This window comes from Phodopus roborovskii, unplaced genomic scaffold (genome assembly GCF_943737965.1).
Source record: "Phodopus roborovskii unplaced genomic scaffold, PHOROB, whole genome shotgun sequence".
Classification (NCBI taxonomy): Eukaryota; Metazoa; Chordata; class Mammalia; order Rodentia; family Cricetidae; genus Phodopus; species Phodopus roborovskii.
This window is the reverse complement of record NW_026126541.1, coordinates 4,299,998-4,318,486: the sequence shown is the minus strand read 5'-3', so window position 1 is coordinate 4,318,486 and position 18,489 is coordinate 4,299,998. Positions and strand designations below refer to the sequence as shown.

General features: G+C 46.8%; 1 protein-coding gene across 1 annotated transcript in view; it reads right to left on the bottom strand.

Moving 5' to 3' along the window:
* Dclre1a (DNA cross-link repair 1A) overlaps positions 1-18,489 on the bottom strand; it is a 422,254-nt gene that overhangs the window by 220,625 nt on the left and 183,140 nt on the right. The window lies entirely within an intron of this gene.

Below are 18,489 nucleotides of genomic sequence, written 5' to 3'. Positions count from 1 at the left end.
TGAAATTCCTACCACTGGAGGGACTACTTTTGCTCTTGTCATAGGGCTTCAAGAAAATCCCCACTCAAGCACAGGGCCACCACACTGTTGCCGCCTTAGGCTCAGTTTCAAGTTGCATCAGGTTTTTCTATTGCAAATTTCAAAGGGCTGGGGAGGCTTATGAAGACTAGGAAGTGAAGGGAAAAGCAGTCCTTTACCTTGGGGAAACCGAGCAGACATCCCTTAACCAGGGAGAGGCTGGCGCGAGGGGGGTGTCATGGGGGCTGCCTGAGCCTTGTGACGAGAAGACTCTTCTCTCCGTGCCATTCTCCCCCAAATCCTATAGTGACCCCAAAGTCTCGACAGACCCAAGGTAGGAAGCGTTCTACAAGATCAGTGGCCAGGATCGGTCAAGATTGGTCATTAAAAAGAAGGAGAAGGAAGGCAGGCAGAGTTATGCCATTGTTCAGAGCAGACATGACAACTAGATGAAAGATGGCATCAGGGGTGGACCCTGCTCTAGAGAGATCACATTAGTGGAGAAACCAATGACACCCAGAGTCATATTGCAATACCATGATGTACTAAGGATGGAAGCTGGGCTGAATGGAGTCTGAGAATGGAAGACTTAACAACCACGCAGATTGCGTGAGGGGTTGACAGAATTAACTGTACTATCTTGGCAACACCATTCCCAAGTACATTATGTGGGGTTCTAGAAGAATAGAAACAATACACAGAGGTTGAGTGCCCGACGATGGCTACCTGCAGGTTGGAGAGCCAGTAGATGCTCAGTCCATGAAGGGAGTGGCCTCAGAACTCCTGATCTGGTGCTGAAGGCTGAGGGGTTTTATGAAGAGCCGTTGTCCTTCAGTCCATGTTAATAGGCTGAAGAAGCCGGTGCCAGGCCAAGGGAAGACGGCAGCTAGCCGTGGCAATAGATGTTCCTGCTTGGGAGGAAGCCGAGACAGGCAGGAGGACAGTGACAAGTCACACAAAAATGAGGAGAATGGACACCACTTCTCCACGGCCCTCCACCCACCAGAGGGAGCCGGGAAAGGATGAAAAGATGAGAGAAGCTTTACCATAAGCGGCTGGGCATGCCCACAGGCATGGCTGCACAGCAGAGAAGAAAGTGTTCCTTTACTGTCCCAGGCAATCCCAAGGTGGCCAGTGAGCATACAATGAAGCCTGACAGCTGCTGGAAATGACATGTGAGCATCCTAAGTTTAAACTGCACTGTCCTCTGAGACTTAGTATTTGTCCCGCACTCAGAGACATGTGAGAGCTTGCTGCACCAGGCAAAAATCGGAGGTGTCTTTAAAGCCCCGGGGTGGATGCGGGGATCAATCCGTCTCTGCAGCCCAGAGGTCCAGTCTCGGTAAGTCTGGAACGCCCGTCTGGACACCACTAACCACGGAGATGAAGCCTGGGGCCACTGTGGACAGAACTGGGCAAAGCAACGGGTATTGGGAAAGGAGGTCAAACCTCAAGGGGGCATGCTGGCAGGCTGGTGGCCACCAACCAGTTCATAGAGAAGCTGGCAGCTTAGCCAGTGGGAGGGAAGGCCCTAGTGTAGGCTTCTGCTTCTTTTGGGGGCAGTGGGCATCCACTAAACCATCCCTGTGACTGACTTGAGAATTTGTTACAGACATTTTTGCCCCCTAAGCTCCAGCCTCCAGGCTTCATGGGATTCTGGAATATAGCATGCTAACCCCCCTTGTCCCTAATTTATGTAAATAAATCACATGCAGATGATTCCCTTGAGCTTAGGAATTCTGGATTAAAGCATTGAGATGGAACGGGGCTGGCCTGCTGTCCAGTAACAGAGGGTAAAGTATGGTTTTATGTTCTCCTGTATGTCTAAGTAACATCCGACGTTACTTAGAGACCCCAAAACCACCAGCAGGCCCATGAGGGCTTCTTGAGTTAATTATAATGGCTTTTGCTAGGTTTGGCTTCCGTTCTCGTCTTATAATCAAATGTCAGGCATGGGGGAAGGAGGCTTAGTCGTGGGTTGCCGAGGATGTTTTTAACCAAGAATCTAAGGCTGTTTGATATTTTTGGCTTCGTAATTCCCATTTCCAGTCCTGATCTGGGCATGAAGCAACACCGAAGTCCGAATAAAAAAGACTTCCTACACGTAAAACAGCCTGGAGTTCCAAGGTAAAAAGTAAAGTTAGCAGCCAAGGTTCCTCCCTGCGTTCCCCTGAGTTTCCTTCTGTGCTGTTCTGTCCTCATGCGGCGAGCTGGGCGTTATTGCTTCCTCCACTCCTAATCTCTGTCTGAGCCCTTCACAGACTTTAAGATGCTTATTCGATATTTGGCATTGTCCCATTATAGAAAAAAAACATTTATTGTGTGTGCCCGCACACGTGTGTGTCTGCATGACAACACGCATGTACTCCTGTGAAATCAGAGGACAATTTGAGGAGCTAAATTCAATCCCATGTGGGCTCCAGGGATGGAACTCAGGTTGTCAGGCTTGGCAGCGAGTGAGTTTACCTGCTGAGCCATCTTACAGCCCAGACTTGGATTCCTGGCTTTTTTGTTTGCTTCGTTTTGTCTTGTTTTGTTTTTATGGCTGCAGACCCCTCATCTCTTGTCCTTTCTCTTGTCCAATGAGACTTTGCACTCAGACCTGGCACCAGCAAGCAAGCAAGACGCCCCCTTTCTGCTCTCTGCTGCCCCAGGAAGCAGAGCAGGGTTTCTTACTTTGTCTCACTGCATCTCACAGAGTAGGGCTCAACTGAGAAGGGTCCCCACAGCTGTGGCAAGAGGGGACCTAAGTGCTTCGTTTCAACTTTGAAATTCCAAAAAGAGAGAGAGCACTCAAAGACTTCCCATAACACTGCACTCGGGATTTCTAGACACAACTAATCTGAGGTCAAAACCACACATTTTTAATTTGCCTCCACTGAACACACAAAATTTTTTTTCTTATGACTGTTCCTTAAACAATGTATTACAGCAACAATTTACATAATGTTTACCTGGAATTAATTATTACAAGTAATCTGAAGACAGTACATGGGGAAGGGTAGTTATATGCAAACATCACACCGTTTTATAAAGTGTAACTCAAAAAGCCATGGGTGCTGGCATCTAAGAGGGGCCCAGGACCAACCCCATAGGATAGCTATGGTTTGCCTTCTGTGAACTAAGGCCACTCTTCAGCATAGAAACACATGGGTTATGCGGTGTAACTCGGTGGCAGAGCACCAGTTTAGCATGTATGAGGCCCAGTGTTTGAACTCCAACATTTCATCAAAGGGAAAGTCTCTGGCAATGAAAACTATGGATGCTACTTCCTCTATCCAAAAAAAAAAAAAAAAAAACAAGTGTAAGTAATTTTTAGATACTCATCTTAAAGACTGCTAAGTGATTTCTGGTTTAGTCTGGTTAGTTACACAGTTTATCTTCCCCCGGGAACACGGTTGCATTTGGAGCATATATTCTTATGGCTTCTGTGTGCAAACATCACCGGCTCTTGTTTTTCATAAAACCCAGAATGATCTCACAGTGTCAGCTGTCCTGTATGAGACACCTAAGACTAACAGAACCTGAATTCTGTCACTGCCTTAGTTTAGACCATGTGACCCCAGTCTTAGACCCAGGCTGACTTCCAAGTGTCCAGACCCTGAACAGCCTTAGTGACTTGCTGAAGGCAAGACTGAGTTCAGTGAGGTTCCCAGCGAGTCACACGCAGCCAGATCGTCTCCCCCAAGTTCTCCCTTCCATTCATGTTTTCCAACACAGAGGATGCATGTAGTTGGCGATGATGGACAAATACAAGAACAAATTACTAGCGTTATTTCTCAAGGCTCAAATTCCCAAGAAGACATGGCATTTAGCTGTATCTTCAAAAGTTTATCTTTCCGTGGGGAACTTGGTCTCCAAATAGGACTTTCACAGACCCCACCCCTACACGTGGTAAGCTGTCTGTCCTGCCTGTAGAGTGACAGCTTGCTTTTATTTATAGCACGCAAACCCCTTCTAAGTTCCTGTTCTTACTCCATCTCATTTGCGTCTCAAGAAAAGAGAACAAGTTTGATTCAAATCTTACCAGTGAGGAAATTGAATCATGTCCTTCCCAAATCCCCGGGAAGTGAGCCTTAGCTTGTGGCTGTGTTTGAAGTGCTGCCTTGAGAGAAGTAACAGCATTAAAATGGGGTCATTGGGGTGAGTGCTAACCCAGTCCGCCTGGTGTCTTTATAAGGAGAGAGTGAGGCACAGATACAAACACCCAGGCAAGCTCACATGGACACACAGCACGAGCCCTACACAGGCAGGAAGGAGGCCGCAGAAGGAACCAGCTCTCCCCACATGTCTGTCTGCAAGTTTTGGTTTCCAACATGGGAAGAGATCTTACTTTCTATTGTTTAAGCCAGCAGCTCCTTGAACTGTGTTATGGCCGCCATTGCAGACTAACACAGGCTCCCAGGTTCAGAAACTTCCCTGAAATCTCATGCATGGTAGCCAGAGCAAACGTCCCAAGCTGCATGGCAGCTCCCAAGCAAGCTCTGTGCTTTGTAAATACTTTATGGAATAAACTATTTTGCATACGGGTGATGCACTGTGGGTCTCTCACTGCCTGCCTGCCATGTTGTTCAGATAGTATCTATAATACAATGTCTTCAGGCCTCGAGGGAAGGGCTAAGGCATCCCTTTATGTGTCCTTGTTTGTCCAGTGTCCCTTGTGCCCAATCCCAGTTCCAGGAAGAGAATGACAATGACTCTCACAAACCAACATCTCAGGCAGAGCTGTCCAGTGAGGACAGCCCTTTGGCAGGCACACTAACCAGCCAGGACAGCCCTTGGGGTGGGGGGGGCACTTCCTCTAGACACCTGAAGTGTACCCTGTCCTACTCAGCGGGAAACCCGCTCCTGGCCCGCCGATGATCTGCCCACTGCTTCCCGGTGACTCCTGTGGTCTTTCTCTTTGCTTTGGGACAGGGAACTGAAACTCGGGAGTGAGCAGGGTTTTTGCAGGATGAATGCATTTCACCAGTCCTCTTTGCCTTGGGCAGGGAGGCTCACAGGCTCCAAACTGGGCTTCACCTCCAGAGGCATGTTATCAAATACCAAGGAACAAGACTTCCTCTCTCACGGAGGTGGCCCCAGAATGGGTGACCAAGGAGTGCCCGCTCTATGCTGGCCCCGCCACTCCCTCCTGGGAGTGGGGTGGGGACTGGGAGCTGAGGCTGACTTTCCCAGCAGGCAGACATCTCACTATCTGGCTAAGATAGTACCATTGAGAGTGACAGTGACATAGTCCATGCTCACAGACACAGGCAGCTCGCCCACTCTCTGGGCCGTGGAGCCAGGCTCTGCCTAAGGTTTACCATATACAAGGACATTGCTCCCCGCCTGGCTCCAGGTCCATAACCCAAGGGTTCTGAGAACACACGTTCTTGCCTATTAATTTAGATAATGGGTTGGACTCATGAAAAGTCTCGGCTGCCATTTTCTTATTAACATCTTTGTATCTTTTAGGAAGGCCATTAGATTCATATCAGCACACACATACGTTTGGCAATGGTCCCAGTATACCAATAAAAGCCAGTTTCCAATCTGTGATCTCCATGCCAAGTGGTGGAGTTGGAGTCTCTCCTGGACTTATGGCCTGGCCTGGAGACTCTGGAGCTGTGAGAATCTTATACAAGTCCTACTGGGGGTGTGGGGAACAGCTACCCACCCCAGTCTGCATCACAGAGGCACACTGTAGGACCTCGGTCAAGCTCCAGGGTAAGTGGAGACTACTGCACGTCTTAACAGTTCCCACCCACGGGACAGCTCCGCGCTGTTCCCAGCACACACAGAACAGAACACTTGTGTTTTCCACCTGCTGTGGGTCTAGCTACACCTTAGGGAGGGTGCTGGCTGAACCCAGGGCCTTGACAAGTGCGCTCAGAAAGCCCTCAGCCAGTGAGCTGCCTTTTGGACCCTCATCCCACCCAAGTTATCATCAAAGCTCCAGGAATGTTTCCAGCTAGACAGGGATGGAAATAGCCTCCCGAGGAAAAGTCCCCAGATTTCAAGCCAGAAATGCTCCCAGAAGAGAGGGAGTAACCCAGGGCTGCTTTCCTTCTGGCTCAGCGGACCCCACGGGTGCAGAAGGGAGGGGCAGGGAGGCCAGCGGACGCCGCCCACCGAGAGACCTGCTCCTGGGAAAGTCCTCAAAGCCAGGTGAAGTGTGGGATCCTGAAGGAAAGGGGGTCGGGGCAGCGGGCCACTCCACGGGGAATCAAAGTCACGGGCGGGGGAGAGGGGGTGGTGGCCGCTGACAGAAGTAGCTGGCTGGTGGCTCCAAAGGAGATCTGTTCCCAGCTTGCCACTCGGATGGCACCGTTCAAAGCCCTGCGGAGACAACCTGGACAAAGGGATGAGAGGCTCGCACTGAGGGTGCGGCTCCTCCCCGCCTTTGAGTTCCAGCAACCCCGGTGCCGGTGCCGCTCTTGGCTGCTCCTCGCTGGTGTCTTTGATCCATCGATTGCTCCAGCCCCCTTTTTGAGGAAGCCAGAGGAGCTAGCTGGGAGGTAGGATGTCTTTGAAAGGGAATGATGAGCGTGTTGGTTTAATAGGACAAAGTTGGGTTTCCCCGCCTCGGCCCCTGGCCCCAACCCTAGAAGCAGGTCCTTAGCAGAAAAGCTCCCTCCTCCTGAAAAGGTGACTGTCATTCGCAGGGGCTCAGTGGATAGACAACCTTAACCTACCGCCTCAGTTGGTGCTGTTATGTTAGGGGCTGAGACTGTAGCTCCTGTGCGGACTGAAGACGGATCAGCACCCGTAGGCATGCCCATACTGATAGCGGCCTTGGCTGCAGGCGGAGGAAGAGGCTCCAAACTGGGCAGTTCCCTCCTCCAGCATCTCCTGAGAAGCCAGTGCCTGCCACTGATGAGCTCCTTCACACCCCATGGCCTGTGCATACCACACCCTGCTCTCCTGGCTGGCTGGTTCCACTGGTTGTGAGGACATTAAAACAGCTGTCTTCCCTCTGTGTTCACCGACTGAGTGATCATTCCCATCCTGATCATTCCCATCCTGAACTCTTCCTGGATAGGAGACAGTTGCTCTTGAGTTCAGACCTTAAAAAAGACCTTCCAGCTAGGCTCTGAGCCTTATCCTTCAAACACAAAGAAAAACCCTTTAAAAAGCATCCATTCAAACAAGCACCCCAAATTTTAGAGTGCCTGCATCTCTGTTTAATAGCCCAAAAGACTGATTGGTGAGATTAAGAAATCACAGACTGAGAGAGCAGGAGAGTAGCTTGCTGGTCTTGGAAGATGATGTCACAGTGGTTCAGGCAAAGTGTCTGTCTGCAAGCATGTCCTTTCCTCCAAAAGTTCACCCCTCCCCTCCCGAGAGTGGAGGTAAACTTCTCAAAGGTCGGGAAGCTAGCCCTCTGTTTTCTGGGTTAGGACTCTGGGCAATAGTGAAACCACACTCATACTGGTTTGGGCCAGTGCTTGCAGCTGGTGAGGACTCCTCCAGCAGCTGTCACCTGACTCTGGAAGGCTAGGAACACAGCTCACATCGCAGGTATCTGAGGATCCTGCAGACAGGCTGGGTGATAAGACCAAAGATGCTCCCTTGCTGGACTGTGACAATTGGTTGGTTTGATGACATTCCTCTGCCATCTAGTGGCACCCAGAGCCTACCTCCCAGAGATGCTTCTAGGGGCTCCCACCTGCAGATCATTCCTTCATTCCTCAGAAGGTGTCTCCTATAACCCATCTGCACACGAGGAAAACACAGTCTCCAAAGGTCAACCAATGATGGAGTCAGGACATGCTCAGGCAGGTTCTAGAACATACATTCTTATGCACATAGCCATAGCTTCCTTCAAGTTCATATTGCCCTCCACCAGTGGAATTTTAATGAACTTAACTACTTTGTACAGTGATCAAACTGCTTAAAAGTTCCGTCTTGGGCTGGTGGGCCCCGGGTTTGATCGTCAGCACTGCGAAAGAACGAAGACTGGGACGAAGGTAGGAAGAAATGTTTGCCATGCAAGTGTGAGGATCCGAGTTCAAATCCCCAGAACCACATATGCTGTGCGCAGAGTACGATCATCTGTAACTTCGAGCATTTCTACAGGGAGGTGGGAAGTGGAGACAGAATTCCTGAAGCCTGAGAACCAGATAGCTTATATACGCAGTGAAAAAGCAACAGAGCCTGTCTGGAACAAGACGGGAAGTTGTCCCTGATCTCCGTATGCCCTCTGTGCACTAGCACTTACATGCATTGCGCGCACGCACACGCACACACACACACCACACACACACGCACACACACACACCACACACACACGCACACACACATACACCACACACACACACACACACCACACACACACGCACACACACCACACACACACACGCACACACACACACCACACACACGCACACCACACACACACGCACACCACACACACACGCACACACGCACACACACACACACACCACACACACCGGTCCAGGCTTGCCACCACAGGTAATTATTTACATGCATGGTCTCCCACCAGGAAACAAACAGGAAATACCTCATAGGGCTGCTGCTGCTTTTGTTGGTGGCCACCATAACTAGATGGTAAGACCCATTTCCCAAAGTCACAGTATGCTTTAGTTTCAAGACACAGAAACGAAGCTGGAATTGAGTTGGAAACCTCTTCCCGGTTGTCTAACTTTCACAGAGCTAAAAGGTGCTATGGGCCACTGGGCGGAACGTCATCAATAGACTTAGCAGAACCTATATGATATAGTTTCCTCCCCTGCCAACTGTTAACCGTGTAAATCCTCAGGGTGCGTGTGTCCCACGAGCCTCTCCTCCTTCCATGACAGTGCTGGTGGGCCCCACCTCGGGTGGATCTTGTCTATTAAGCTAGTAGCTTTATGATAGGTAACGGAATTTAAAAGTGAGAAGCTGTAATTCTTTCCCTCGGTCTTCATATTGGCTTGAAACGACAAAAAATCTTTTATATATCTTTGGAATTCTAGCTAAATTTCTATGGGAACTTTTCATCACAGAAAACGGAATTTCTAAAAATACAAAAATACATTCCTAAGATTAAGAAAAACTACATGTTTTTTTTTAAAAATACAAATGTCTAAGCTCTGCCGCCCCTGAGCTCAACTGTGGCCCCGCCCACTGCCTGGACAGTTTTCTGTCATTGTCTGCTCCATAGCCTGCTTGCTGGAAAGCTGGCAGGAAGCAGGAAGCGCCTCACACCACACTGGCAAGAAATGCATGTCAGCTCTTTATTTTGTGATGAATATGGTATATCTATATACCTGCAGAGTAAATTGTAAACTGAGCCACCCAGGGGAAAATGTGGCCACACAGAGGTCCACTGTGATGCTGTTCTTATGCTTGTACTGATTTTTTTCTTTTCTTTTTTTTTTTTTTTTTTGCACTGAGTTATTTGGTTTTGTAACTGCTTTGAGAAACAGTGTTAAGAGAATGCTGGATTTATCACAGCCATGGTGCATCCAGAGTGCGTGCTCTATTTATGCCTGGTGCTGTGTTAGGGCTGAGGAACCTGACGACAAGAAACGGATGTCACCACTTGGGAGCACATGTGTTCAAAGTCAGCCAGCCTGGGTTCTTCTGCTAGTCACCTGGCTAACGAAGAACTCGACAGACCTTTACTGGGCTTGTCCATGCCTAAAATGGATTTATCTGCTTGTAGGCACCAAACGAGTTAATACAAGTATCTAAAATAGCACCTGTTTGTGTGGGCCCAGGGCATTTCACTGTGATGCCTGGAAGCAGAGGCTCTGTCTTATGCACCAAAACAAGTGTATGACTGTGAAATTGCTCCTAGACCAGTACCAGCTAGTGTTGTCACACTTTCTCATCTTTAAGGGGAAAAAAATCAACTTGTTGTGTGCTTTTTACAGGAGTGGTGAGAATATCTATTCATTTCAGATAGGGTCCTGATGGTAGACAAAAGAAACAGCTGCACCCAGGCTCACCTTAGAGGGCCAATGGATTTACTGAAGTTATTTCCAGGAGCAAAGGCAATCAGGTCGATGCTTCCCACAAAGTCTGCTTAGGTGGTACGGATGGACAGACTCAGGAAGCCATATCCTTGGAGCCCGGACACCTTACCAGCAGCTCAGCCAACCATGCTCCCATGGTTCTCTCCCTACAATTGTTACTGTGCAACCTGAGGAAGGGACCTCACAATCCTGTCAGCTTCAAGAGCTTCCTGGGGCTTGTGAGTTTTGTGTTTTGTTTTTCTTCCTGAGTCTGAATACCCCCGGCCCCCAGAAAAAAAGAGCAACAGTGTTGTGAAGGTCATGTGGTCAAAACCACAGAAATTCTGGTCTCACAAAAGGAGACTGGCTGCATTGGACTGGCTGTATTGCTCAGCCAAAAGCAGATACCTTCCCCAAATGTCCAGAAGCAACTCTCGTTCCTCTCCACCCTTTCTTTGAGGCACCGTGTCTTTCCCCACCAGACCTCCATTTAATTCTCTTTACCTCTGGGAAACACTGCCTTCCAGGGACTTTTAGGAAACCCGAGGTTGAAGGATCTGGCGCTCACCCATCCGGTTTGGATTTGCTAGCTACGCTCTCTGCCTCTCTGCTGTCGATCACTTCTAGGCTCGTCCTTGTGGGCTGGAGTCATTTTGCTGTCTACTCATCTGTTAACTTATTTATATTCTTTCCTCATCTCCACTGTCAGCCATGTGTCCCTCAAATCGTGGATAGCACCAGACATTTCCAGCTTACAATTTCTCCATACATCTGTTAGCAACTGAACGCAACTCGAGGAAGCATTGCATTTGACACAGAATGATGAAAATTAGCTTGTCACTGAGTTTAGAAGAAACAAAGTCTTCTATTTGGGAGAACATATTTCAAAATAACTTCTTAAACTATTTTAAAGTTGCCCTTCGCCTGAAATCGAATATTAATATAATAACTGATAGACTGCCAATACTTTATTTACAACCGTCTAGACTTTCATGTAAGAGACTGCATTTCAGAGGTTTTCAGGGGGAGGTGTGTGGTATTCAAGGCTGTTCACAGCCTTCTAGTTAGTTAACTCCTGAAGGTCCCTTCTGTTCACATGTGCCTCACCACCTGTTGAACATGGTAAAGGTTGACAACAGGAAAAAAGATGCCATCATTTGGGCCAAGAATATGACACAGATGCAGCTCTATGCAGTTCTACCAAACACCATTGTGTGTTGCCACCTCTGCAATACTGCACTGCCCTGGGCAAGTCCAGGCCAGTGTGGAGAGGGGAGGTAGACAGGAAGCCCTACCCTAGCATGTTAGCAATTGCTAGGGGCCAGGAGAGGGACAATCCACAATCCGTTTTCTTTTAAGAATCCTGTCCCTAGTTACCTGATTGTGCTCCAGAAGGCCACACATCCAAGACTGAATGAAAATGTGTGTGTGTGTGTATATATATATATATATATATATATATATATATATATATATACTGACTATGTGTGTGTATGTATGTGTGTATATATATATATATATATATATATAATCACAAACTGATATTAATTGGTGTGTTGGGTGGGTTGGGCACAAAGTTGGGTAGTAGCTAAGAAGGATGTGATGGGAGACATCATTCTGTAAATATGTTTCTCTTATTGGTTACTGAATAAAGCCATTAGCCAATAGGAAAGCAAGATAGGTGGTACTAGGAGACAAGGAGGAATCTGGGAGATGTAGTAGAATTTAAGATGTAGAGACTTGAGGGAAGAGGTCCAGCCCCTCTCTCCAGTAAGAGCATGTAGAAATACTTAGATTAATAGAAATGGGTTAATATTTAAGACAGAACTAGCCAATAAGAAACAAGTAACAGGCCAACAGCTTTGTATCTAGTACAGCCTCTCTGTGTGTTATTTGGGGCTGATGCAGCTCTGGGACCAGGCTGGTGGGAAAAACTGCTTGTAACAAAATGGCACCTGCAACGTGGGTGCTAAGAACTTACACTTTAAACTTAATGAAAGCTTAAGAAAGGTTTTTTTTTTTTTTTTTTTTTTTTTTTAAATAACAGAAGCAAACAAGTCTCGGTAGCAGTACTTTTCTTGGTTGGGCTCAGTTTTGCTAAAGACAGCATAGAGATTTGTGTGGCTCGTTTAAGGGAGGTTTCTTGATTTGGCATAAGCGGCAAACCCTGCTAACAATACAGTGGTGTGTAGGAGAGCTGGCAATGGCAGTGACCACGTCTCCAAGCCGGCAGCATGCTGCTGGATGACAGTGTAGACCAAGGTAGTGAGCACAGCTCTCAGTGCTGGTGGTAAACATACCCCCGCCATCTTAGATAGATGATGGCTAATACAGCTATGGCTTTCATTTTAGCAATGTTGTTTAGCAGATAAAAGACTCATGGCCAGAAAAAGATAAAGATTTAAACTAAAGACAGATTGATTCAGATTAAAAAAAAAAAAAAAACCCAAAAAACTTCTAAAGGTTTACAGTATGTTTTAAAATATACCTAGACTTGGGAAAGAAAAAGAAACAGGATAAAGTGGTTTAAAAAAAAATAGAGAGATAGAGTAGCTGGGTGTGGTGGCACACACCTTTAATTCCAGCACTAGAGAGGCAGAAGCAAGCAAATCTCTGATTTCAAAGTGAACCTGGTATACAGAGTTAATTCCAGGACAGGTAAAAGTTACACAGAGAAACTCTGTCTCAATAAATGAAAAACTAGAAGTAAAGGAAATAGAGTAATTAAAAAGCCACATGAAGATGTAACACAGAGAGTCTGGATACTGTATGCTCTTATATTGTCTTTGTATCGTTTGGCTGCTGAGGAAATTACAACTGTTAAAAGAAATGCTGCTGAACTAATCCAATTTATATATTTTAAAAATGCTTTGACTTCCACATTTAAATCTAAAGACAGGTTACTGGGGAAAAGGATTTCTAATTTTGTTTCCACAGAAAATGAAAAGCTGTGGCTTCCTTCCAGACTAACATGGTTTGATCAAGCAAGACCCCCTGAAACTGTGTCCCAGGTGATCCAACATTCCAAACAGCTGGGACAAGGCAGCCTTGCAGACCACAGCCAGGATTTCTGTGTCTTCTTAGAATCCCCCATGACAGCGCCCCCTACCAGCAGGAAGCAGTTTGGAAAGAACAACACCCAAATTCCCAAATATTGTTTATAAATGTTTGTTTCTATTTAAATGGGATTGGTTCTAAATGTCTAATGATCACAACCAATATCTTTTTAAAGGTAAAAAGGGGATTATGATATGGAAATGAAAACTTTGTTTTGGAATGGATTTTCATTTATTGATACAAATTTAAGGTTAATTTTGTGATATGTATATTTCTCCTCTTGTTTAGGTATTGTGCTCACATAGCTTGTTTAAAAATGTAATGTCTAATTTAATACAGATTATAGATAGTTATCTACAACAGACAAAACTTATAGTTGTTAGTTAGGTTTTCTAGTTATACAGAAATATATTTCAAATGGATAGGCATTCTTCAAATCTTTCAAAGACCTACAGAATATGACATTTACAGTGTTTTAGGTTTTTTCTTGATGGTGAGGCACAACTGCTCCTGGCAACACCACCTGCGTCAGAAAGGAAGATGGACATTGAAGAAACGCGGTTTGGAGTTTACTTCCAATATGGCAAGACTAGATACTGGACAAGATACTGCTCGTCTGGACTGTTTGAACTTTATGCTGTATAAACTGGACATGCAGGACCCACAGGAAAATGACTGCTGATATAAGATGGTCATTGCTACAGAGTTCCTGCTTCATGGAAGAGTCTGCCAGACAGTCTGCAGGACACAGAGAAAAGGGACTGACAAACTGCCAATACAGGTAGACAGTTTAAAGTCTCCTGCTTTGCTGAAGAGTCTGCCAGACACACTATGGCCTATGGGCTGAAGATAAAACATTACAGAAGAACTTCAGTTGACTGACCAGGCAAGATGTCTCTGTCATTTCTAGAGTTTATATACTATCCTTCTGTGGTCTTTGATGGAGTTGAAGACAGATAGTTATGGTTATAGTTTTCCTTAGTTAGGATTAAAGATAAGTTACATATAAGACTTTAGAGTCACAAAGATAAGATAGATAACAGAATATTTTCTTTAAGTCTTACTCAATGTTAATGGACTAAATATTGTTAACTATGGTTCTTATTTGATTACTGTTTTGTTATATATTTTGCTTTGTTAAAGTTAAAACCCTTCTTTTTATTTAGACAGAAAGGAGATGATGGGAGATGTCATTCTGTAAATATGTAAATATAAAAATTTCTTATTGGTTAATGAATAAATCACTGTTGGCCAATAGGAAAGCAAGATAGTGTTGGAAACTGGCATTCTGCTGACCCCACCCCAACGATGGGTGGGACACACATGGCCATGTCATTGCTACATCACTCATTACGGGGCTGTGTAGGGACTCAGTTACACATGTTCGAGTTTCTCTCTTTAAGCAAGCGTCCCACACCACCCCCTGCTTTTGGTTGGCCACCAGCTCTTCCCCTTTCTCTTCTCTCCACCAATAAACTCCACCTGGGCACGTTGAGTCTCGTGTTCGTGTTTCATTGGCAACAGCTGTAGCAAACACAGCAGGCGGTACTAGGAGACAAGGAGGATTCTGAGAGATGTAGCAGAGGAGATTCAAGATGTAGATACTGGAGGGAAGAGGACTGGACCCTCTCTCCAGTAAGATGAGACCACGTGGAAATACTTAGGTTAATAGAAATGGGTTAATATTTAAGACAGAGCTAGCCAATAAGAAATGCTGATAACTGGCCAACAGCTTTATATCTAATACAACGGCTCTGTGTGTTATTTGGGACTGACGTAGCTCTAGGACCAGGCTGGCAGGAAAAGTGCTTGTAACGGGTGGATCTGAGAGGGGTGACTATGAATAAAACACAGTACAAAATTCTCAGAGCTAATGAAAAGAACTCCAGGCACTGGCCCTGGCAGACCCTCCTTGCTGACCCAGGGTCGTGCCAGGGAAATGGGATGGGGGTTCATTCTTCCCCAGTGTTTATTCTCAGGGTCTCCCTGCTTGTGGTCTCATCAGTCGCCTGCAGTCTCGCAGTGTCGGAAGCTGCCGAAGTCAATCAAGGGTCGGAGACCGCGGTGGACTACAGGTCTGAAGGGGGGGCTGTTCCCTCTCACGCTCCCTCCCAATCTTACTCCAGGGGAATCAGAGATTGCACAGGATCTACTCAGTGAGTAAGTTTATTTTCCCCACACTCTCCCTTTCTTTTACCACATGCTTGAACGGTGCCACAGATGCTACAAGACCCTTAGAGTAGAAAATCCCACTAAGAGTGCAAGTCCCCTTTGAAATAGTTTGAAAACAGATTATACTGAAATACGAGCCCACCACTCCTCAGTCACCACCACTGTGAGCGTTGTATACCTCACCCACATCTTCCCACCATACGCCTACATGGAGGCACTCACACGGCGGTCGTTTTGTTTTATAAAGGCTGTGGCGCTAAAACAAGTTTAGGAGGACACATGGATACCACCCTTAAACGTTTCTTATACTTAACAAATCCTATCTTTGGTTTTTGGAGATGCAGCTTAGGAGCCCACGACACAGTTCTCAGAGCTGATTCCCACACATTCTCCTATTTAGACTACAGAACTGCTCCGTCAGGCAAACTTTATTGTCTTCTCTCTGCAGAGAGAAAATGGAAACTCAGAGGGGTTAGACACTTGTCTGGGGGTCACAGTCGTGGCAAGGCAGGATCTTCTACATCCAGGGCACTACATAGCTCTGCTCTCTAATGGCCTTGGCTAGAGATGGGGGCAGGAAAAGGGTGTGTGTTAGGCATTCATTGGTGCATCCAGAACAAAGCTCAAGCGACACCTGCCTATACCATAGTGGCCAGGAAGATCACACTGGGTGCCAAGGCTTCAATCCCTGCTCTCCTCCAGGCATCTGCCAAGTTCAAAGGGCAACAAGATGGCTGATGTTATTGTTCTTTTCCCATGGCTGCAGTTGGGGGAGCAACCTCAATATGACTGTTGGGGTGTTAGAACTTTTAACTTGGGGAGACAGCAGATTCATGAAAAGCACCGCCAGCCTGAATGCCCAGGAGGCTGACGGTCCTTTTCATCTCACAGGGTGGTCTGAGCCTCATCTGGCAGTTCATTAGGATGTCCCTGTCCCTCTTGGTAAGCTACTCTTCTAAATTTAACTATCCCTTATTACCACAAAGGGAAAACAAAGCATTCTGAAAACACAAAAGCAGTTCAGCCTGCTGTATTTAATCTCTGACCAGGATGGCCGTAAGTGCTATTTTGCTTTCCATGTAAACACAGCATTGAGTAAACTACAAAACACACAACAGCAACTCTGATGACAATCTATAGGTAGCTACTTTTACGTTGAGAAGAAATACCCAGCATTACCCAGGGTGACTTGTGACTTTTGGGGACCATGCCTCTGTGCCTGGAATTCAGAGTCCTGGCCCTGCCCGCCTCACTTGCATTTGAGCCTGCCCTTCACTATGCAACTCTATGGCATGCACCTCCAAACCTGCAACATTCCTACTTCTCATCTTCAGGAGCCAATTAACACTCCAAACCTTAACGTTTTCAGTTAACAAATCTCTAGATGAGGCTAACCTGGGAAAATCAGATGCAGTGCAACCTGGTTTCCTAAAGTGGCTTTAAAGAACTTTCCCAAAGGACAACCTTAGGCCAGGCCGGCCCCTTGGACTGCATAGTGAGTTTAGAGACAGCCTTAGGCAACCCAGTAAGTCTTGATGGAGGATGTCCCTCTGTGTGTGTATATATTTATTTCTCTTTTTGGTTGATGAATGAAACCCTGATTGGCCAGTGGCCAGGCAGGAGTACAGACAGGCAGGGCTAGCAGATGAGGGTGACTCTGGAGAGAGGAGAGGCTATGTGGCTGCTGAGGAAGCAAGATTCTCCACTGAGATCAGACCATGTGGAAACACTGAGATTCATAGAAATGGATTAATGAAAGAGCTACCCAGTAAGAAGCCTAAGCCACTAGCCAAACAGTCTAATACAGGTCTCTGTGTGTTTATTTGAGGCTAAACAGCTGAGGGGCCAGGCGGAACAGAAACTGTGTCTGCAGTCTCGTCTCAGGGACACACAGTTCAGCAGTGTGGCACCTCACTGGTGTGACACCTGAGGTTTACACACTAGTGCCCCAAAGTCCCCTTTACACTCCACAATAGACTATGGACTAGAACAGCCTCAACCATTCCACAAGGCCCCGTGCACCCAATACATGGGCACAGACACAGCCTCTATGTCCTTTTAACATACCTTCTACAATCCAAACCAAACAACAACAGCCCAGAAATGCTCAGCCACCACTTTGCTGCTTATCACTAATGGCAAGTCTCTGGCTTGACTGGTAAATTGGGAATCGCCAAACATCTTTTCTGAAAGTCTTACTTCAGGTGGCATCCGGTCAACAAACTGAATCCCTTCCACCTGGGCAGGTCATCCATGCTGGTTAGTTTATTATACCTGGAAGAGTTTAAAGATTTAGTTGTTTCCACGGCTTCAGTCCATAAGGAGCTGTCTCCTTTGCTGTGGGCCTGTGGAGGCAGGACACGGTGTGATGTGACACCGTGGGCGAAGAGTCCCAGCAGGCAGGGACCGGCCTGTCACAAGGTTTTGCTGCTCCACCAATGACCTGCTTCCAGCCAGGCCTTTATCTCCTCACCCATCACAGCACAGTGTTTTCAAACCACAACCCCATCCACGGATCAACCCCTGGGTCAGGTCAACGCCCTCATGAGGGATCCTGTGGCTCTCTCAGGGGTGGGATGATCCAAGCCCTCAGCACCTGAGCCTTGCTGAGGAATAGTTTGCATTCGAGCTGTAGCTGTGTGACACTGTTTACAACCATAGGCAGCTGCGTGGGGTGCATACTTAAATTGAAGGATGGCCTTTTGCATTTCTCAGTCTTGAATTGGACCATCCGGGTCTCAGAAGGCATGGGGAACTCCTGCTTTTTTGTTTGAAGTTGGTGCCATGGGACCCAGAAGGCATTTAGTCATGTACTTTTAAATAGGTAATGTTTTCAAAAGACAAGTACATACTTTTAAACAAAAATCTATTAAGTTGCAATTAGCAGGTACTCAGTCTGTCCTGTGACTTGTTTGACTCTGAATCCCAGTTAGAGAAGCTGACCTTTACCAGCCTGCCTCACAAATTCTCCACGTGATCAATCTGGTCACTCTGCCCACATTCATTCCAAAACCAAACTGGGAAACAGGCCAGCTACAATTCCAAAGAAAACCCTGCGTTGGCATGGGCATCTAGGTGAGAAGGGACTCCCAGGTTAACATGGAGCTGGGCACCGAGTTGATCCTACCCAAGTGACTAGCCAACAAAGCTACAGGTGCACACACAGCAACGGCAGCAGAGCTGAGCACTCACAACACAGGGTCTAGTCACTGCTCAGCAAGCTTAACTGGCTGCTTGAGCAAGAGACGTGGGCTACTGAACACACAAGCCCACCTCCCACCCTTATGGTTTTCCCTAG